Below are 23048 nucleotides of genomic sequence, written 5' to 3'. Positions count from 1 at the left end.
AGGAGGTCACTGGCTAATGAAACTGAATTTAACGTACCAAACTTGCATCCGCAGGACAACAGTTACAAACCAGGGAGTTGCTCCGTTCAATACCACTGACCTCAGACATTGCTAAACTAATGACAGGAATTTGAGGAATCTTGAGCAAACAAACTGAGACTATCAGTCTCTGCTCCAAGATGAATGACGTTTTTGAATTGAAGCGGATCATAAGCTGAAGGCAGTTAAGTCATATTACAAGTGGCTAGTGAAACCACTGTTTCCCTCGCAGCCCCTTTCACCTTCCTGCTGTCAGGATGTACATGGGGGTGGCCCAACAGTAGAGCTTGACAACAGTGGCGTCACTAGGGTTGGTGTCACCCGGTGCTGGTAACTCATGGTGTCACCCCCTCACCAGTTACAGCAAGGACCGCATGTGCATTCAGCGGGTTTGCCTTCCAGTCTGCACCCTTTCCACTGTTTACCTAGGGGTACCCTGCGCGAGTTTCAGGACACTCATCTGCGTGTCCAGCGTTGTCCCCTGTATTTTGCAAGCATTTGTGCCTGTATTTGCTCAATATAAACTCACTTGACTGCAGTTTGGTTCACTCTGCGTCTGGCCGTTATACTTAGTTCACTGGTTTCCACCGGATTGAATTATTCTCTGGTTCAGGCCTTTCCTGAAGCCACTTTTAATAACCACTAACTCTGTGTTGATACAACCATTGCCAGGCAATTTTCTGTGTCTCAACCCACTGCCCACTAAGCAAACTAAAATGATCGCCTTATTGTAAATGGTTCCATTTACTCTGTAGCGCCAAGAGGCCTGCATAGTTAATGTGTGCCATCTGACATACATTGATAGTGAAATGAATGTCACAGCGCCCAAGTAAGGACCGGAATCATTCTTACAGGTTTGAAGCAGCCACTGGGCCATGTGTTTAGTTCTCCTTACAGTATCCGTTCCTTCTCTCTTAATTATACATATTCCTTGCTTTACTTTTTGCTCTCTCGCCTGCCCACCGACCTCTCAATTCTCACTGTAGCCTATCCTACTTCCATGTCCACTCCTTCCTTTCAGACATCATACTAAAATCAAATGTGCGAATTTCAGGAAGGAGTGCTGTTGGGCTCTATTATAGTGACAGCATGTGGTGTGCCTTCTGCACAAATCTTGATTGCAGAAAGGGCCTGATCTCGCTTTGCAAAGTTGCGCGCATACTGAAAAACTGTGAAGTGCACGAATGTCTCAACCTTATATAAACTTATTTTTAATTGTAATTATTTTGGTTATCTATTTACTTATATACTTTTGTGCGACCTCCTGATATGTCTGTAAAATGTACTTTTTGCCTCAAAATGTTGTCCTGAAATTTGACCTCCTGTCCTGAATTTTTACACTGATTGTCCTGAATTTGCACCCATGCCAGTTGGTCACACTATTAGACAGACGGCCCAAAGTTAGTTAGCCCATCTGTCTAAGGTTTCCACCAGTGGAGACATGACGATCGGCCCGACTCTAAACAGAGCAGGTAGACCATCAGTTTAGTGGACAGATTACTGGGACACATTTGTGGTGGAGTACCCTGCCTTCTAAATTCTAAATAAACCCAAAAGTGGCTTTGGCTGGAAACTAAAGAGATTTCAGCAGAGGATTAATTTACCTGTAAAGAAATCAAAAAATGTTAAGTACTGGGCCATGTTTGAGCATGTTAGACTTTGGGAAAAATCAGCCACGTTACCCCTGTCTTTCCACTTGCGTTGAAATGTATTGATTTTAGCGCGGCTAGTGCTGCCTTAATAATTCAATATAGCTCCACATAGAGCTTTCTTCTCAGCTAAATCCAACTCTTCAAACAGGGGCGAGGAGCAGTTAGACTTCCTCCAGCGACAAGCACAAGACCTTGCGACCCACAAGAACAAAACTGCATGAACATGTGAGCTGTTGTACAAATCGTGCGCCCGAACAATCTCCACACAGTGCCCACTGCCACTTCCTGCCAATCACAGCTCAATATCCCTTTTTAAAGAAAAGTGTCACCCTAATTACATAAATCCTTTAAGCGCGTGGTTTGGTCGGAGCTCGTCATGGAAATTAACCTCGGTGAAGATCACATTTACTGAAATAAGGAACGCGCTGCTTTGGCCTAGTGCAGTGAAATGAGAGACGCTGCTGCCTTTCATGCAAGCCTTCATAAATAGGACCCGTGCGGTGCGCCCATCTCAGACTCCATTACCTCCGCCCGTCCATCGTCGTACTGTCTCACCAACTCTCACACAGACCGCTCACTTGCCGTCCGAAAAGTACTTACGAACAGCTGGAGTACCAGCGGTAGGGGCAGATATGACAGGCACGTTCCTTACCTCTGCACATGAGGTCCCGCGGGCCTCGGGGGCCCCGGCCGGTCTCGGAGGCCCCCGCCGGTAAGCCATGGTGTGGGGGCACAATCAGGAAAATATGGGGTGAAACCCGGAGCCCCGGCCCCCGGGAGCTAAACCCTCCGGCTGGGCCAGGTGGGTATCGGCCGCGCGGTATTCCTGGGTTCAGTGGATCACGCATAAGCATTCCGCCGCTCCTTGCGTAAGTGACGTTTGAAAGTTGAACGTCATTGACGTCCGGACGCTGACGTTGTATAGCAGCCATAATAAACATTAATCTTGGCTGGCAGCCGGGTAATGGGCACCTCACCTCCTGATATGTAACAATACGAATGATTATTTAAAGCAGAGGCTCGGTGTCACCCCATATAACGGTGTCACCCGGTGCGGTCCGCACCCCCCGCACCCCCCTAGTGACGCCACTGCTTGACAAAGACAGTTTTTGACAGGACCTTTCTTGTAGGGGAGCTTCAGCCAATAAAAACCTGTCCGTGCACAGATCCTACATTAGGAGGTGGGGCCATCACATTGGCTCAGATCTATTAACACTTTGCGCCCGATTTGCATCATAAAAGGGAGGCAAACCCAGAGAAAAATGTTGCAGTGGGATTTACTTTCCAATGCGGATGAAAAGTTGCTTAAAGTAATGTTACCCTACTTTGCATCAAGGGGATATACCATGAGTGGTACTTAGGCAATCCCAGGAAACCACCCATGGGTTTTGATGCAAATCTCTATTTGCTAACATTTGTAGACAGGGATATGTTCTTGAGGTAGGTGTAACTGTGAAGCAAATTTTAAAATTCTCCACCTTTTTCTATCTTTACATGTGTGCTGCTTTGTAGACCATGCATATAAAGTGGGAAAAGTATTTAAGCAAAGTTTTGTACTAGCAGAGTCATTTTTTCAGTAAAAATACAAGTTCAACACTGAACACTCAATCTCATGCACTCTAGTTTGAGGATGTGTGCATTAACACATGGCAGCCTAACACTGAACACCTTTTGGATACTCGACTTTAGGAATGGGGTTTATTATTTACATAACTAAGACACTTTCCAGGACACTTTGCATATATTTTCTTGTGTGATATGACAGAATTGTAATATGCTCTGATATTATCGGAGCATTTTTACTGATATATCTATTGTATTTGTTGCTTATATGCTCATGTAACATTTCTGGTTTATATATGCATGCAATGCTTGTTTGACCTGCACCCTCCATGCTCCTTCTGCTCGACCATTCCTTTATTCGATCTATATCCGGCGCGAACCCCTATGTTCTTCTATATTCTCCGTACTGCCTATTTGCTCATAAGTTACTTGCTGTGAAGCGCTCTAATACCCTCGGGTCCAGCTAGTGCTATAAAAAACTCCTAAATAAATAAATAATAAATAAATAACGCCAACAAAGGGAGTGAGAAAGTCATCGCCATATCTTAGTAGATATAGCACTATTCTGTTTGTGCACTTTCACTTTGGTTGCCATGCTGTGTTGCGTGAATAGTTAATAAATCTTTCCCTTTCTGTCTGTTTGAAGCAGGACCCTTATTCCGGGGTATTATGAGGATTCCAGCATAATAGGGGGGATAGAATAGGAGGGAAAATATTGTTTAGGATCCTGAGGCAAGAAAAGAAGGTAAGTGATATGACAACAATCAGCCTCAAATTTGAATAGCTGTTTCTACCCTGTAACCAGCCTGGGTCTCTTCTGTTCACATGTGAGCATAGTACAATAATATTCCTGACAACCCCATAAAACAAAAACTAGTAGCATGGCTAAATGTTCACATCCCATGCTCTCAAACAGGGGTCATAAATATATTTTGTACACCTAAAACTTTAGGACAGATACATACAACATGTTCAATAGTTTTGTTCCTTAAGTGACAAACCCGACATAACGACATAAAGTAGACTGGTTCATTGTTTTATTCCATACACCCCCAAATTCAATCAGGGAAAGATATACAATCCAAAACCTTAAAAATGTTTTAATCTTAAGTGGGTTGATTGATAAATCTAGATATTCCTGTCTTATAGTTTATAAGAATCAAGATTTTTTTTTTGTGTGTAGTGAACATATCTCTATATCAGCTTTAAATTTAGGTAGCGAGATTCCTTCCTTAAATAAGCTTTAACGCTGCAATTTCTTCATATAAATTAGTGGAGTTAACAAGGGTAGGTTGTAGTTTGTCATTAAGGCAGAAACGTCAAAGTTCAAAAATAAATCTTTCGGCATAGTATTTGACAATAATTCAAACCAAGGCGTGACATAGGCATAATCATAGGACCCGGGGGAAAAAAAAAAACCCGCAGACCTATCTCCACTTTACCAATAAGTCCCAGAAAGCTAAATTCTTTTTGCTACTAGCTCTAGCCAAGTCCACCTTAGATGTTTCATAAAGGGATGTCAACCAGCCTGAATGCGTTGGAGCAGCCACATCTACCCAAAACTTACATATTTGTCTTCTTGCCAGTAAAATAGCATAAAAAAGGAAAGTGCCTATGTCACTCCATGGACCTTGTGTCATCGGTCTCTCCGGTCACTGTAATGGCCCAGTAGGTTGAAATATACCTTGATGGAGTAATATTGCTAGCCCCAAACCCACCTCTTGAACTGGTTTCTTCTTCCGCCAATCTGTTTATCATGCCTCGGTTTGAGAGATTATTAAATACCTTGTATTTCTCATTCCTAAGACACTTAATGGTGGTTGGCGTTTCCTTAAAGAGGGTAAGGCAAATGAGGATAAAAAAAATAATAATAATTCAAATCAAATAAATCTTTTAACGGAATTCTTTTTATAGGACACACAATCGCAAATGTCATTTAGCACATTATTATTATTCTGATACAAAATAGGTGATATTCCTAATTCAAATCTCAGGCAACCGTGTGGAGTAAAATGTCTAAGATTGAGGGGGATATTCACAAGGACATATCTCCGATTTATCTCCACCTTAACGCATTAAAAGTGGCGATAGATTTAACACCCCATTCACAAGCTGGTGCAAACTGCAGACATCGCCAGTATTCCTGTGATAATTGCCCCAAAATGTATCCCCACGGTGGACACCACCAACTAACCATAATGAGATGCAGAGTATGCGTTCCCGTGCAAAAACACACAAAATAACCACAATACCACTTTCACAATGAACTGCCATATCTGCGATGTGAACCAAAAACAGGTGATAAGCTGCGGTAGCAGCATGGAATTAACACCTGCCTTTTGCTGGTGTTAAGCAGGACAACTACCTACAGCATAAAAGGGAGCTCAGCAAAGAAACACACCTGAAGACCCACAGATGTAATAGAGACCATGATCATGCAACGCGGAAACCCATGAGGGCCACAACAACCACCGCAACCAACCCAGGCCCGCCACCACCCCCAGGAGTTGTCCCACCCCCCCAGGAAAACCACGGAGGCAGCATACACAAAGACAGCGGACCCACCTGAAACGCACCTTCTGCCCAGACCCAGCGCTAGAGGAGGACATTGCCCACTACAGGCCCAAAAGAACAACCATACCCTGCATCCTGGCCCACATCCCCCACTTGCTGATGGTCCCAACCCAGCGGTCAACCAACATTCCTCCACAGACAAAGCTTCCGGCTGCGCACACCTTCAAAGGCCAGCATCACGTGTTGTTTATTTATTTATTTATTTATTTATTTAAGAAGCTTATAAAGCGCGCGGCTACCTCCAGCGGGGGTGTCCCGGTGCTAAGATTACAGGTTTATCACAAGAGAGGGTTGCCTGGTTCAGATCCATCCGAAAAAGACCATGGGCTACAGAGGAGCTCTGAATCAGTTTTTGGTGAACAGCCAAGTTTTTAGTTTGCGTCGGAAGGCTTGCTCAGACTCAATGAACCTAAGTTCCAGAGGTAGGCTGTTCCAGAGCTTGGCTGCTGTAACGGTGAATGTTCTACCACCACTACGGGTAAGCCTAAATCTGGGGACATTCAGTAAGCGAAGGCTGTTTGATCTCAGATGTCTTACTGAGGATGATATCTTGAGTCTTTTACTCAAATAGGCCGGGCCAGTTCCATGAATTGCCCGGAAGGCAAGGATCAGGATTTTGAAATCAATGCGTCGGGCTATGGGAAGCCAATGTAGCTCATCCCGATATCCTCTGACCGAGTTGCGGGCGGGGATGTTTCCAATGAGCCTTGCTGCCGCGTTCTGAACGATTTGTAGTCGGTCTATAAGATAAAGGGGGGCGCCGGCATATAGGCTATTGGCGTAATCAAGATGTGCCGTAATAAGTGCCTGGACAACCGTTTTGCGGGAGGTCTGGGGGAGATAAGGAAAAATCTTCCTGATCATACGCAGCTTATTGAAACAGGCCGCAGTGACTTTATTAACCTGGGCTTTACAAGACAAGGTGTTATCAAATAGAAAGCCAAGGTTGCGAGCAGACTGCACTGGTATGGGCGGGGGGTTCAGGACGGTAGGCCACCATAAGGTTGCAGGGGGAGTCGATTTCTGGCTAAAAAAGAGAACCTCAGTTTTGTCCGTATTTAGGGCCAGATGATTAGCAGCCATCCATGAGCAGATATTGCCAAGGCAGTTTCTGAAGTTGGAGAAAAGGGAGTCAGAATGGTCTCTGAATGAAAAAACAAGCTGAGTATCATCAGCATATGAGACCACCCTGACCCCCCAAGACTCAACTACCCTGGCAAGCGGGGCCAAGTATGCGTTAAATATTAGAGGGCTTAAGGCGGAGCCCTGAGGCACACCGCACATGAGGGGTTTGTCCTCTGATTCAAATGGGTGCAGCAGTACCCTTTCGGACCGTCTGGACAGAAAGGATTTGATCCATGCCAGTACTGTGCCACCAATCCCCAACTGTTGTAAACGGGCTGTAAGAATGTCGTGTGATACAGTGTCGAATGCAGCGGACAGGTCGAGGAGGACCAGCATGGCCTCCTCGCCCATATCCACTGATTCCCTAATAGTCTCTGCTACTTCCAGCAGCGCAGTCTCGGTGCTGTAGCCGGTTCTAAAACCGGACTGAGAATCGTGTAGCAACTGATTAGTTTCTAAGTACTGAGCCAGTTGTTTCTGGAATACTTTCTCCAGCACTTTGGCAGGTTTGGGCAAAAGCGAAATCGGTGGATAGTTGCTGAATTGTGAAGGGTCAGCATCAGGTTTCTTCAGGATGGGAAGCAGCCTAGCATGTTTCCAGACTGAGGGAAATTGACCACGGGCCAAGGAGGAATTCCAGATGGAAAGGAGAGGGTTGATTAAAACAGGCGCAAGATTGCCCATTACTTTGGCAGGGACTGGGTCTAATGGCGAGCCAGACTTGACTTTATGTAAAAGACACAGCGCAGAGTCAGGGGTTAGTTCACTGAAAGAATTAAAAGAGCAATGTAAGGGATGTGAAACAACTGACTGGAGGCTAGGTGAGGCGGAGTCAAAGGAGGAAGAAAGTTTGATGATTTTTTCCTGAAAAAAATCAGAGAGACCGTTGCATAGGACTTGAGTGGGAACGCAATGGGTTTTCATGGCAGCGGGATTAAAAAAATCCTTCACAATGGTGAAGAGAGTTTTAGAGGAGTTCTGCGCCTGTTGGATGAGTTTTGAGAAATAAGCTCTCATCGAAGAACGTTTAAGTTTTTGGAACTTGTTTAGGGCAGTTTTGTAGGCCAGTTTGGCAGTGGGATCATAGGCCTGGCGCCATTTGCGTTCCAACTGTTTGCACCTGCTCTTTTCCTCACGTAGCATGGGGGAGAACCAGGGGGCGGAGGGGCGAGATCTGGAGGAAGCCAGAGGAGCTAAAGGGGCAATGGTGTCCAGAGCAGAAGTAAGGGCAGAGTTATATCTAACTGTTTCCTTATCAAGATCTTCCGACTGATTGAAATGATACTGAAAACATGAATCAATGGACTCACAGGTGACTTTGGTCCATTTGCAACCACTATCTCTGTTGAGAGAAGAAGGAGGGGGAGAGGAAAGAATAGTGATAACAATGGGAATAAGGAAATGGTCTGACCAAGTGAGGGGGAGGGGCGGAAGGGAAGAGATACCAGGATGATTTGTGAAAATAAGATCAAGTGTGTGGCCTGCTTTGTGAGTAGGGCCTTTAACTAATTGGGACAGTAAGTCCTTGTAGGGTTTCCAGAAGAGAGGATGCTTGTGCACAGGAAGGATTATCGATATGGAGATTGAAGTCTCCCAACACTGTAAAGTGGGAGTGTTTGAGTGAGAAGTCCGTGATTGAGTGTATCAAGGCATTGAGAGATGAGGAGGTGGCCGAGCGGGGATTGTAGACCAGGATACCGGCAAAGATAATGCTAGCGGAGTCCATGATCGTGAGGTACATGGCTTCAATAAGGCTAAGATTAGGAATTTTTGTGATATTCAATATTAAGTGGGATTTTGCAATTACAGCGAGGCCCCCGCCTAGTTTGGAATTATCTCGATTAATGCCTAGTAGTCGGTAGCCAGGGGGAATGGCCAGGTTTATGTCCGGTTTGGACGAGTCTTTGAGCCAAGTTTCAGTAAGAAATAATATGTCCCATTTGTGAATGTCTAGCGACAGCCAAATATCAGAGGCGTGTGCGGGTAGAGATCTGCAGTTTATTAAGGCTGCTTTTAAGGTAGCCCAGGGCTGGCGATTCGTGCCATTCAAAGATTGAAGAATCGGTTTGGTAAAAGCGGGGATAGAGATTTTGCACCGTGAGCAAGAATGAGTGGAAGTTTCCAGGCTTAGGGGATTACAACAGATAGCGGGGCTGCAAGCGCCTTGACGTAGGTGAAAAAGTTGATCAGTGGTGCAGGAGATTATTGGAGGGTCTGGCGCTGGGCGCGGGTCCGGCGCGGACGGGCGCACACGGGCTTGCCTTAGGCGCGCCTTCGGCGCGCCATCGGCGCGCCCGCTGCGCCCGCCCGCTGCCCGGGCTGGATGACCCCTTGCTTTTATCCATATCCGTCAGAGGGTGGGAGGAGGGTGGGAGGCGTCCAGGAGCTGGAGCGCTACCCTGCCTCCCCCCAAGATGGCGGTTCCGCGTTCTCCCGGCTGGCGAGAGCGCTGTGCTCGGCTGCGCCGGGGGAAAGAGAGCAAGGACCCCTGTGACGAAGGAATCTCGTCAGGTCAAGCAGGGAGGACTTTATCTGATTTAAAAGTGCGTCAGTTTAAAATATTTACAGTTTTTAAAATCACAATCGTAAATACGTCTGTAGCCAGCCAGTTGTTGGTATGCGCCTGGACATGAGCGGACAGACATTACAATGGTGTGCCGTAGGAGTGCATGTGATGCAACCACGCAGCGCACACAAGTGTGGGGCTTGTGGGAGGGAGGAGCAGCTGTGTGGCAACGTAACACACAGTGAGGCCGCTCATATACTGGGCATATCATCCATGATTCCCAAGGTCGCAGACATCCCACCACACCCATAAAAGGCCTCTGTACATCTCCTGTATGCATGCAGATGGTGAAATTACTGAAGGGATGAAAGGTCCTTTCTCTGAACTATCAGGCGGTAGCACATCTGCAGCTCCGAGCAGGAACTTGAATGTGGCCAGCACCCCCTGACAGACAAAATAGGATTTGCTTGTGACTCCCACAGCACACACTGCCCAACATGAGACCATTGTGTACACACTTCACACATAGGAGTCCTTGGTCATAGTTAGCGTGCATGAAATGGCCTTCACACATACTCCCACCCCACCCCAACTGCACCCGTTGCAGACAGACACTGCTTTTTGCACTGAGCTGTGCCATTTCATCCCAGGACTGGCCAGGGCAAGCCAGTGCCACTTCAAGCAGATCCGCTGGTGCAATGGCAGACAACCCTGGAACATGCTTGTCTCCAGTCTCATGGACCTGTATCATGCACGTCTGCTGCATGTACTGGGGGCACTGCCGGTGGCAGTGCTGCGGATCAGTTACTGGCTGAGCTTCCGCCTTGCAGACATCACCTGTGTTCAGTCTGTGTTGCATTGTCGCTCGTGCATATTCAAGTGGTCCATGGATGTCTGCCTCTCCAACGTATCGGTAGCTGACCTGGATTTCGACATGTGTGTGTGCCCCCTGTTGGACCAGGAGTGTCACTGTGCTGCCCATTTATGGCATGCCTGGATGTTTGGCATGCAGGCTGGAAACTGGATAGGGGAGATTGCACGAGTCGTCGTGTGGAGTGAGCACATTGATCCACTACCCAATTGGGCTTTGTTGCACATTGGGTCTAGTGGTTGGAGTCAGCACATCTGTCCGGGTCAGCTGATGATAAGTGTTGGATAGTGTAAGGGTACTATGTGTTGTAATGCTATGCGTTGTAATGGTATGCGTTGTAATGACTGCGTTGTAATGACATGCGTTGTAGTGGTGTGCGTTGTAGTGTCATGCGTTGTAATGGTTGCGTTGTAAATGCATGCGTTGTAATGGATGTTGCGTTGTAAAAGTTTTGTTGTAATGGTAGTGCATTGTAAAAGTTGCGTTGTAAAGGTTGTTTCCCATTTAGCACACATACTTGTGAATATACCCCAGAGTGTCTTCCTCACATAATTGTGCAAATAATGTCTAATTTCCTAAAAGGGACAGCATTAAGTACAATACAACTATACATCCATATTAATACTGTTTTAGATTTAATAGCAGTAATGGCCACTCCTACAGCACTGTTTAACTGCCACAGTTGATTTATTACATTTGTTTTTTCAAATTCTCAATTTTCTATGACCATAGTAGGGTATCCTGTATGATTATACCCAGATAGGCATAACTTTTAACAACATCAATTTTTCATTGATCTATCATCCATTTAAAAGGGAACTTTAGTCTACCGACAATGCAAAATTTTGATATTCTCAAAATGAATTTGTAAGCTGTCTACTCGATTATAATCTTTTAGGTGTCTTAACTGATATTGAAGACCTATATGGGTTTTTGGAGAACAACACAAGATCATCAGCATGGGCTTAATATGATATACTGCACTGTCCTATTTTTGGACTGTCCCTTCTTGTTATCTAACATTGTAAAGAAATCAGCAAGATATAAAGAAAATAGCAGAGGGACTAACATGTATCCTTGTTTTAATCTAGTTATAGTTTTTATTCATGGAGTCAAACCTCTATTATCAGATACTTTGACCAGAACCCATGTACCCAAATTAAGTTCTATAATTAAATTCAGAAGGGTATAAACAATCCCCCAACTGGCCTGCTTTGGCCACAAAGTGGTTCGATCTACCTTATCAAACACATTAAATAGACTAAAAAGAAGGCTAATATTTTTGGGTGTTTAGTAGCAAAATTATTTTTTACCAAACAGTTTAAGGCAACAATATAATATATTGTTGAACACCCTGGTTCATAACAAGTTTGAAGAGGGTGATTTATCGAAAGGCGCTCTGATCAATCTGCTGATTTCATTACTAAGACTTTATTACAAATGTTACCATCAGCATCAGGCAGTGCAATCATATGATAACTGATGGGTTCTGATTTGGGGCACGTTTATAGAATGCTTGTAATATAGAGCCTTTCCCTGATGAAGGAATTGTAGAGCAACTAAAAATAGAATTAAAAGTTGGCGTTAAAAGAATAGACCAGTTTGCTAAATTTGTCTTTAATGTAGCATTTCAGATCCCATTGGGGCCAGGGGCACAAGACGCTTTAAGTTGGGAAATAACCAAACTAACCTCTTCATTAGATGTTTCACCTACAGCATTTACAGATGTAGTGTCCACCTTTGTTACAGGTTGACCACTAGAGCCATACAATTTAGTAAGGTACATATTCAATTTGTTGTCATTTTTATTCTAATCCCCTGATTTATACTTATTCATCCAGAGCCTATTGGTGACAAGAACTTTTTATGTTTTTTTAATTATGGAATAGGTACTGTCGTCATTTGAATTTCAGTTCATGCAAAAGCAGATATCAGATCTTATTTATCTGTCACATCTTGTTGTTTAAAGTGTTGATGGTATTTGTTTTCAAAGACCTCCTAAATTTCCGTCTGTAACTTTGATTCAAATTTGGAAAATTCAAGTACCAATAATTTTCAAGTATTTTCATTTAATTAAAAATCCTATATATTTTATCAATAGGCTTCTGCTTAACAGAAGAGTACTTTAAAATTGGAATGCCGAACAAACTCTCCTCAGAATCTTCATCTGCTGTTAAAGTGCTTTCAAGCAAAAGGTTTATGTTATAATCATTAGTGATAATAATCATTGCATGCTTCATGAGATCCAATTGATCTAAAAGAGATAGACAAGAAGAAAGACTTGAAAGGTCTTTTATTAAAGGAAGTGGGAAATATATATAAATAATTTAAAGCCTTGAACACTCTAAAAACTCAATCAACACTCCCAATATGTAAGTAGATTTAAATAACACAATTGAGTATTTGAGCTTTAAGTTATGATTGATTACAGCAAGCAAACCTCCACTAGCCCTGGTCATTTAATCCTTGATAGAATTTACTTCAAACACCTCAAAAGTTGAAATAAAACATGGATCTTTTCTCCAAGATTCCTGAAGACAGACAATAAGGTCAACAGTCATAAAATTGAAAAGATTCACTCCACCTGACGTTAAATGATGATTTAGGCCAGCAATATGCCAGGAGCAGATATTAATATGATTTACAGAAAAGTTTATGACTTTGTTAGGAGTATTGCCTCCAAGCTCCTTGACCCAATCCAGAACTAGCTGGTCTGTAGATCTCCATACCTTTAAATGATCATTGTCTTGTAAAGTGATATTTCAAATTACCATTGGTGAATTTGAGACATACTAACTCTATGCTAACCTTTTTTGAATTCATTAATTAATAGACATTTCCGGTCCTTTACAGTTGTTCTTTAAAATACATGATTTATCTCCTGGGATTTGGTTTCTGTTTTGAAGTTTCTGTAATATTGCCTGGTATTTTTTCCTCCTGTACCTAAATAATAATAGTACCCCATTGTGCAAGAGAATCACCTATGCTCCAAGTTAGGTTTGTCCATAGAGCTAAAGACCATCTTGTTATAGGTAACCTCTTTCCTAGATTCTGGATCATTAATAAACTTTATCGACAATAGGTCCTCTGATTCCAAATTGGAAAACGTGGCAAATTCCTTCAATAGAGTTAATATGTTTTGTCTGTTTAGAATGTCATGTCCACTTTGAGACTGATACTGCAGCCAGAAATCAATGTAAACAGAGGCTAAATCTACATGCAATTAGAAGACAGACTGTTCGGATGAAATGCTCCAATTAAAGAAGAAACTTGTCAAGGTTGATTAGACATCTTGGTGTCAATTCTTGGGTGTGTGGATAATGAAGAATTCAGAATAGAAGCTGGATTTGTTGGCCTAACCACAGGCACATACTTAACTTCAGTGTTACTTTTATAGTCCACTCTAGGTAGCTCCGTTGTTGATTTTACTTCTAATGCTGCTAGAGTGTTCTTAACATCAGCGATACCTTCCTAGATGTTGTTCCGAGTCGCCAAGGGCAATTTTTCGTTCAGGTTCAAAATTGATTGAATTGCCAAATTACTGGTTCCAGTGTTAGAATTTAAAGGAGCTGGTATGGTAGATTCTTTAGGCAGATTAAATTGAGTTGTGCATGTGGATTCTATATGTGGCAACAGATAGCTAGTAAATCAAGTTATGCTTCAAAGGGACCTTTGGATTTGGCTGAGTTTCTTTAATTAGCATAAGGGTTGTTGTGCTAAAAATAGGCACTTTAATTTGCATGATTTCATGGCAGCTCTTGTTAGCTGTAGAGTTAGAAACTGTGGTATTCTTTAAATGAGGGACCGCCTTTAATTGGGAGCTAACTTCTTTCGCCTGTTGAGAGGAAGAGCTGACAGAATACTTATGGCCACTATGTTCTTCAAAAGTAGGGGATAGTTTCTGTTTTACCACTCCTTCAATAGCGCTGTTATCGTTGTTAGACTCAACTTTTGTATCTAGCTTCCTCAATGCCTCATTTAGGCATTTTTACTGTAGGGCAGTGCCTTCCTGCTGTGCTGCCTTACCACAAAAGAAAAGGGAAGGAATGTGCTGCATTTATGAGATACGGCTCATTCCTTTCCTTTTCCCCTGCACCCGCGCAGGCACCTTTGCACCATGGTGCAAGGGTGTCTGCATTGAGAGGAGGACTGTTTTTGTGCAGGAAAGGAAACCTTCCTGCACAAACACAATCATACAAGGCTTTTTCCTTTTTCTATATGTGCTGTAGAATGCAGCACACATAGAAAAAGGAAAAACAAGATATTCTCCTAGTCGTGCCTCCCTTACGCCTCCCCTGGCGAGACATAAGTTTTTGACGATGCCTCATATTTACAATTGCGTTAAAGGGGGCAATATTTATGAGGCAGCATTGAGCCCAAAAAATTGGCTTACTGCTGCCTCCTAAATATGATTTAAACAAAACAAGGGAACGCAATATGGTGTACAAGCACCTTGGATAGCAATAATTTTAATAACATTGGTTCTTGATTAAGGTAAGGTAAGGTAACCAAGTATAATGAATATAGAATGAAATCAGTTCTATATTGTTACTATCAGTAAGATTTAATCAACAACAATTATGAGGATCAAGCAAAACATAAATAAAGTGAGACACAATCCTGTATACAAAACATAAAGGTGAACAAAATAACAAAAGAAACAATCAGGCAAGACAAAGTGCTTGATTGTGAATGTGAAGGGTTAAACAAGTCCGTTAGTGAACTCAGCCGTTACACATTACAATTAAATAAGTTTGTGTACACGGTGTCAAAGCAGTTGACAACGTTTCGATCCCTTTTACAAGGATATTGGGATCATCATCAGGACAAAAGCAGTTAAATTTCCAAAGGACATACAGCCACAGTGAGTGTGGTATGGGGTTTGGATGAGACCAGCAGTGAGCACAGGGCCCTTCGTGTACTGGACTAGTCCGGTTGAGGACTTGGTGGGACTACGGTGATGGTTGTGAGCAGCGGCGGGAAGAGTAATTGGTTTGCTCAAATATCTGTTCAAGGAATAGAGAACGAGTGAGCCCGGTGGCTTCGTAGGAGTCAGATGGAGCGGCTCAAGTATCTGATTATGGCACTTGCGAGCAGTGCTAACAAGCGGGGGGTCTGGTAACGGTTGCTAACTGTACAAGGAATAAGCCCGGTGCTTGGGCGGCTCGGAAGTCTAAATGCGGCAGTAACGAGCAGTGCTGATAAGCAAGGGGTCTGGGGACAGTGGTAGCCATCTGCGTGGAGCTCAATGGCTCGATGGGCAGAGGTGCTTATTCCTTGTTCGGTTGCCTTTTCCCCTTGGACTCTGGCTGGTCATCCTGGATGTTGGGGGGCTCAAGGGCATTGTTGATCTGTGCTGCACTAGGCCCTGATAGGATATTTTTGCTTATAGAGGCAAATAAAAACTCACGTTGGGCTGACTAACATACATTTTTTTTTTGCCAGTAATGGGCCTTTTGCAATCACGCTAATTTTATAGGCAGTTTTCACCGCTGATCCCTGAAACTATCGCCAAGTAGCGACGTCTTGTAAATATGCTGCTAAGAAGGCGATAGTTTTCAGCCGTACACATCGGTGAGAAAACTGCAGCTAACTAGCTTTAGCAGTAGTCCTTGTCCATATGGCCCTCAGTGTTAATAGCTGGTTCTGTTTTGGGCGATGCTCACTGGAGAAATGGGCTGGGTCAAGCTACCTCCTGACAAGTGCCCCAGCACTTCTGTTTTGACAAGTTTACCACTGGTATGACTAGACCAGCCCAGACCATTTTGCTACAAATCCTACTGGACACTATTTAAAAGTTCCCCTGAGGACTATATTTCGTTTATTACACTCAATAAAATCAATAATCCTGGGTTTAGAATTTATTGGGGGCTATAAATTCCACCTACTTTAAATCTTTCCATGAAAAAGGCACATAGCATGTACATTTTGATGTGCTTGCAGCAAAATCCACGTCTCAATAATTATTGTACATTTTCTCACATCTGGCAATTACTGATTATGGAGGGAAAAAAATCACACCATATGTAATTAAGATCTCTGCACAAACAGATTTTGTCGAATATCATAATTCTCCAGGACGTTTGTAAAGAAGCTCACAAACGCATACATTATGCTTCAAAAAAGCAAAAAGCAAACTGGAAGGGAATATAAAATTGTTACGACTACTGATGCAGAGGTCTAGCCCGGGACCAGGGTTCAATTCCCCGCCTCGGCGGGTCTTGGGCTCAAAATTCCACGGACCTGATAATGCTCGCCTCTGTGTCTATTCCAATCATGGAGTCCCACTCTGCAACTCTGGGCAATAGCTTGCTTAATCTCCACAACGCCCCACAACGCTAAGGATGCCTGGCCTCCACCTTGTGGGTGCCCATGAGGGGACGCCTCACAGGGAAAGCCAGGATGGGTTCCACATCGGTATTCATACAAGCGCTTTGAGACCCTTGCGGGTGAGTAGTGCGGTATACAAGTATCAATATACAATTTACATTCATTCTATGTAAGATATGGAATCATTTATTGTATAAGATGAATTGCGCATTTTTTGTAATAATAAACATAATTTTCTATGTGACAAAATACATTTTTTGAGCCTCCCCAGGTGAAGTAGTCGAATGTTTAGCAGTCGGGAGGGGGAGTGTTGAGGGGGGGAATGCTAAGATAGTGAAGACTCACAAAGTTAAAAGTAGGTGGGTGTTCACAACAGTGGCAATGCCACCTTCCTTCCTTCCTTGCACTCACATGGGGACGCGGTTTCATCGCCCTTTTGTGGCACTTACTTGTGGCACTTATTTCTATTGCACTATGTGCCACCTGTGAACACTCATACCCCCATTTTCTGATTTTGTGAACGAACATCTGTCATTTGGCTGCTCCTATGCAACATTTAGAGTATCAAATTTGTATTTTTTTCAGATTGGTCACCATTGTGCGCTTAATTTTATTTCACATAATATTGAGGCTTTTGTATGAAGTGTATACCAACTGACCACTATTCAAAAGCCATGTTTAAAAAGGAGTCAAATTAAAGAGGGAGTGTTGTCATTTTTTAGCAGTTTTAATTAGCGTGAGGTCGGCCCAAGAGCAGTAGAGTGCTTTGTATGAGTCTAGATAAAGTTACACATTTTTACACTTGGGGGGGGGACTAGATTTGCTCAAAATCACAGGATGTGGTGCTGAAGCTGGGACTCAAACCTGGCTCGCCAATTCCAAAGTTAGCAGCTCTTGCCATTAAGCCACATTTCTTCCCTTCACTGATGTAGATGCTGCTCTTGGTGTTGAGGCTTCCACATTTACGAGGTGGCAGTCTTGGAGCGAATCTCGTACCCACCGTCTTCAGTCTTGCGAGAGACGTCGGTATTTGGGGGAAAGTGGATTTTGAGGCATTTCTGGAATATCAGGATTTTATCTTCGAGGATTACGTCCAGAGGATTGCTGTATGCTCATGATGCTCAAAAGTGCCCTTGTAAAATGCTCAAAAGTGCCCTCGACCCCTGGGCTAATGTTGTTACCCCTGCTTTTGCCGCCTAGCTTCGTGGTTCTGCTACTTCGCTAGCAGCCCAGAAGCCTGAGGATAGAGACTGCTGCCCCCCGTAAGGAAAACCCCCTCCTGGGAATTCTAACTTCTGCAATTGGTTGGAAAATGTAATTTTACGCAGCCGCAGTGAAGGACGCACCTGTTCCCACCTCACTGCCAAAGCCTGGAACGCCCTACCTCTCAACCTCTGCATTGCACCATGGCTGACTGCCTTCAGGAAGGGAGTCAAGACTTGGCTGTTCGAATGAGACCAGCAGGAAGCACTTGGATACCCCTGAGGTGACAAACATGACTAGATTGATTGATTGATTGATTGATTGACTGATGTGGGAAAACACTGCAGCCAGTCTCTGCATAAGCCTGCAAAGAAGCAGCCCAGAGTAAGGAGTGAGCCTGTGTGCACTGAATGGAAAGAATGATGCAGACAGATCTCAGACCTAGCCGCTCCAGGTAAGTTTTGACAGGGTGACCGAATTCAAAAATACAGAAGTGAGGCATTCCACAGACATGAAAGTTGATGCTCTGATTAATAAATCAAAAGGGTCATGTGCTGGAATGGGACTGGCTGGGTCTCTCATAGACTTAGTCCAAGGCCATTTTTAAACTGCACACAATAAGATTCTTAAAGTTATCACCTCATGTGTTCATTTATACAAACATTCTTTTCATTACAGATTAGCAAACTGACTGACATAAGGTTCATATCCAAAGTAAATATCAAGTCAAAGGTTCAAGAGCAACAAAACCACAGCAAAATGTCTTAAATGTTTAAAAAGTCTTGTGTGTCTCCAATAGCGCTAAAATTTTAGTTCGGATTACATGCTTGATGAAAATGATTTTACATCGAAGCAACATTTCAATTGAAATAGCCAAACAAACTATTAGGCCCATAATTCTGAAACAAATCACGGAACACAGCACAGCACCTAAAGAGGCTGCCCTGTATTCCGTGAGAGGGCAGGAGAGCACCATATTCACCGAAATATGGCACTCTTCTCCCCTCTCCCTAGTCCCGACGTTGATTTCAGCTGTTGTGCGCCAGAAACACTCCTTAGTGTCCTAGTGCTAGGGTACGTGCCTGAGTCTACCATAGATTTCGTACAGGAAGGGTACCCTTCTTGCACAAAAAACTATGAAAGTGAAACATATTTTCCTACTTTTTATGTGTGCTGCACAGTGCAACACGCATGCAAAGTCAGAAAAGAAAGGAGAAATTAAAATATCTCTCCTTTTACCGCCTGCTTTTCAGCGGCATTTATTTTGGGCACTAAACCCTGTCTACTAGTGGTAGTAGACAGGGTTTAGCATCAAAAACATGGGTGATTGCCTGGGAACACCCATGTACCACCCATGTAATGCCCCCTGGATGCAATGTAATGCAAAGCGGCATTTTGTGCTGCTTTGCGTTACTTTTGGGTACCTTCCAGCGCTAAACAAATTTTGCACTGGAAAGTGAATCAAGAAAAAAACTATTTGTGCTGGTTAACATCACATTTGTGATGCTAACCCAGTTGAAAACGTTTGAGGACATCCTCCATAATTTCCAGTTAGGGCAGTGCTTAATTCACACATGAACAATAGCTTACTTTAATTACACAGTGTGAGGCTTTAGGGTGCCTTAACATTGTTACAAGACCCATCTTTCCATCTGCTTTCCAGAACAGTTTAGATGCATCTTTTAAGAGGGAACACCAATTAAGGTACTCAGGGGACCAGCGCAGAGCACTAACGTCCACACCCTTAACAGCATACATGCATTCGTTCAAGGCCACGTCAATGCCTACACTGCTCATTCCCTACAGGCGCACATAGGATAGAGCGAGCGGGGCAGATCAAGCTTAAAATGTTACTCATGAATTGTAGGTCACTGAATAAACACAAGGTGGAACTCCATGACTGCATCGTAGAACACCAACTCAATGCACTATTTCTTTCAGAAACTTGGTTGTAGGAGTCCTCCTCTCCAGACATATTACAAGCACTGCCACCTGACTACGGGATCCTCAGACAGGACTGCATAGATAAGCGTGGAGGGGCATTGCTATAATCCACAAACATTACACAAAATGTTATATGCTTGCAGTAGACGTGGACCAAAGCAAAGCAGCTTCCTTCACACTTAAGGCAGTTGAGAACCACACAGTTAATGGGTTTTTAATATATCTACCCCCAGGGTTAGCCGCAAGATTTATCTCCAAAGTCGTAAAGTTATTGGTTCAACCTGCACTATGGCATTGTAATTTAATGATTCTGGGAGACCTAAACTTGCATTTTGGCAACCTCTCTTGTGGTGAAGCCCAGTTTCTACGGCAACAGCTTGCTGGGCTCCAGCTAACACTTAAATCCATGCACCTGACACACCAACTTTGGCACATTCTAGACCCTATTTTCTCTAACTGCTCGGATCTAGTTGTCGACCCCTCGGCGGCTGTCCCCTGGTCTGACCATCACCTTGTGACCTTTTATATCCCCCTCTCCAAACCACTCCCTCAAATAGGACCAGTACCTATTACCACTCACAGGAAATGGTCCAAATTTAACACTGGAAGCTTTACTCGGACTCTACACTTGAACCAACCCTCCCTAGGTATGGACATCAATGAGGCAAGTAGGGTAGTTGATAAATGGATTACTGAGGCACTGGATGTGGTTGCCCCATGGACATCCAGGGCCCCTTGCAGATGTGCGAAATCTGCACCTTAGTTTAATGACGCCCTAAGATTGGCTAAGCAATCTTGCAAATGTTTAGAATGCAAATGGAGAACAGACTTTTCGGAGATAAACAAGGCAGCCTACAAGAGGAATTTAAGACACTATCACTCCGTGCTTAAGAAGACACGGGCTGCATTTTACAATGATAGGATTGAGCAAGCAGATCATTCCACCAAAGAACTTTTTGCTATTCTCAAGGACCTGTCATCTCTAGGAGAGATCAGTGGCCCCAGCCTGCAGTTGGCAGGAGTCATGTAATGTAATTGAAGACTTTTTTGACGCAAAAGTATCAAAAATCTATGACGCCTTCCCGGTGGAGGCTCGCAATGGCACTGAGTGCCTAACCACAGGGAACCCGGAGTGGGGGGTCAAAATGTTCCCTCCCCTCCGATCTGGTAAAGATAACTTTAAGCATTAAATCAGGCTCTCCGTCAGACCCAACCATGCCTAAAGTAATCAGCGTAGGGTTAGAGAGCATAATTCCCTGTGAGCAGCAGCTTTTAGAACTCTCTTTCAAACTGGGAAAGTAAATGTGGTAGCAAGCTATTGTTCTCCCCCTGGACAAAAAACCCTCAATAAACATGAACCTACGGGATAGCCTGATACCTGCCTCACTGCTCCTGTATTTTTCAAAAATAGCAGAAAAGGTGGGTTTCACCCACACATCAACCAACACATCCTTTTTCACCCGTCACAATCGGGTTTTAGAGCATCCCACTCGGTGGAGTCTGCCTTACTCTTTGCCACAGAGACAGTTATTACGAGGCTGGATGAAGGCATGACAGCTGCACTGGTCTTATTAGACCTTAGTGCAGAAATTGACACGGTGTCCCATACCATCCTCCTACACCGTCTCAAAATAGGAGGTCTGGGCGGTACTGCACTGAAGTGGATGACCTCCTACCTACGGGGCCGTAGTTTCCGGGTTACTCAACATCCACACACCTCCTAAAATGTTGCTTTATCTCAAGGGGGGCCCCAGGGATCAATTTTGAGCCCCTCCCTCCTTAATCTTTACGTCTCCCCCTTAGGGAAGATTGTGGAGAACCATGGGGTCACCATTGTATCGTATGTACACGATACGCCACTAGTGGTCACCCTCTCTCCTAACTCAGCAAAGGCAGCTAACAATTTTGCAGACTGCCTAAAAGACCTGGCGTCCTGGATGACAAGCAATTGCCTGAAACTGAATGGCAACAAAACCGAGATCTTGGTAGTAGGGAAATCCCCATTGATCTGGTCTTTAGCCTGGTGGCCAACAACTCTAGGGCCCGTTCTCAGCCCCAAAACAGAAGTGAAAAACTTAGGAGTGTGGCTGGACTCTACTCTCTCCTTCAAAACTCAGACCAGGAAAGTTGCAGGTAAATGTTTCGGAACCCTGAAATTGCTGAGGAAAACCCTGGAAATGTTGCCTTATTCTGCTGGGAAAACCCTGTTCCATGCCCTTGTGACTTCTCAACTAGATTATGGGAATGTGGTTTGCCTAGGCGCAACAAGTAAATGTCTGTGACACCTGGTCACCCTAACCTTGGAATACTGGTGGATGGGGAATGATATAGGAACTGTGAAGGACGAGAAGAGGAGAGTATTACAGGCATCCCAACCCACAGCAAATGGCACCTATCTGGGATACAAAGCAACTGGGCTTTGCTCATAGGTATTGGAAAAGATTTTCAGCCGTTGTATTTTTATTTATTTATTATTTATTTTTTCAATTTGTAGGGCGCAACAGCTACCCAAAAAGGGTTTCCCGGCGCCTAGACACAGCTAGTTAGAGGACAGTAGAAAGGGGTAATGGCTATTGAGTTTTATTGTTCAAATAGCCAGGTCTTAACAAGCTTTCTGAACCTGGCATAATTTTCTTCCTTTCGGATGAAGGGAGGGAGCGTGTTCCAGAGGGATGGTCCCAGATGGGCGAAGGATCTGCCACCTGCTCTCGCCCGTTTGAATCTCGGCACACAGAAAAAGGCTGCCGTCTGCGACCGAAGGTTACGCTTGGGAGTGTAGAGGTGGGCGAGGGTTTGAAGATATTTAGGTGCTGTACCCGCTTTAATTCTGAACATATAGTTCAGGGCTTTAAAGCGGATTCTGTTTTCAATCCTGAGCCAATGGAGTTCCCGGCGGTGGTTCGAGACTCCGGAGTTTTTGGGAATATTGCATAGCAGACGAACTGCTGCGTTTTGCACCACCTGTAGTCGGCCGACTACTGATTTGTTTGCGCCCAGATACAGAATGTTGCCGTAGTCAAGCCTCGATGTAATGAGGGCATTGACTACGGTCTTTTGCGTGGAAAGAGGCAGCATCCAGAGGATTTTCCTCAACCATTTGACTATGGTGAGGCATAGACCAGTTACTTTACTGGCCTGTTGATTCATGGATAGGGAATTGTCCAGAATGAATCACAGATTTCGAACGTGGGTCACCGGAGTAGGAAGAGCGCCCATCTGGTCAGGCCAGTGTACGGGATTC

General features: G+C 44.1%; 1 protein-coding gene across 1 annotated transcript in view; it reads left to right on the top strand.

Moving 5' to 3' along the window:
• The window catches only part of DRD2 (dopamine receptor D2), a 1101420-nt gene that overhangs the window by 572839 nt on the left and 505533 nt on the right, over positions 1–23048 (top strand). The gene's annotated exons all lie outside the window — the stretch shown is intronic.

The sequence above is a fragment of the Lissotriton vulgaris genome, chromosome 2_1 (genome assembly GCF_964263255.1).
Source record: "Lissotriton vulgaris chromosome 2_1, aLisVul1.2, whole genome shotgun sequence".
NCBI lineage: Eukaryota > Metazoa > Chordata > Amphibia > Caudata > Salamandridae > Lissotriton > Lissotriton vulgaris.
This window is presented reverse-complemented; position numbering and strand designations above follow the sequence as displayed.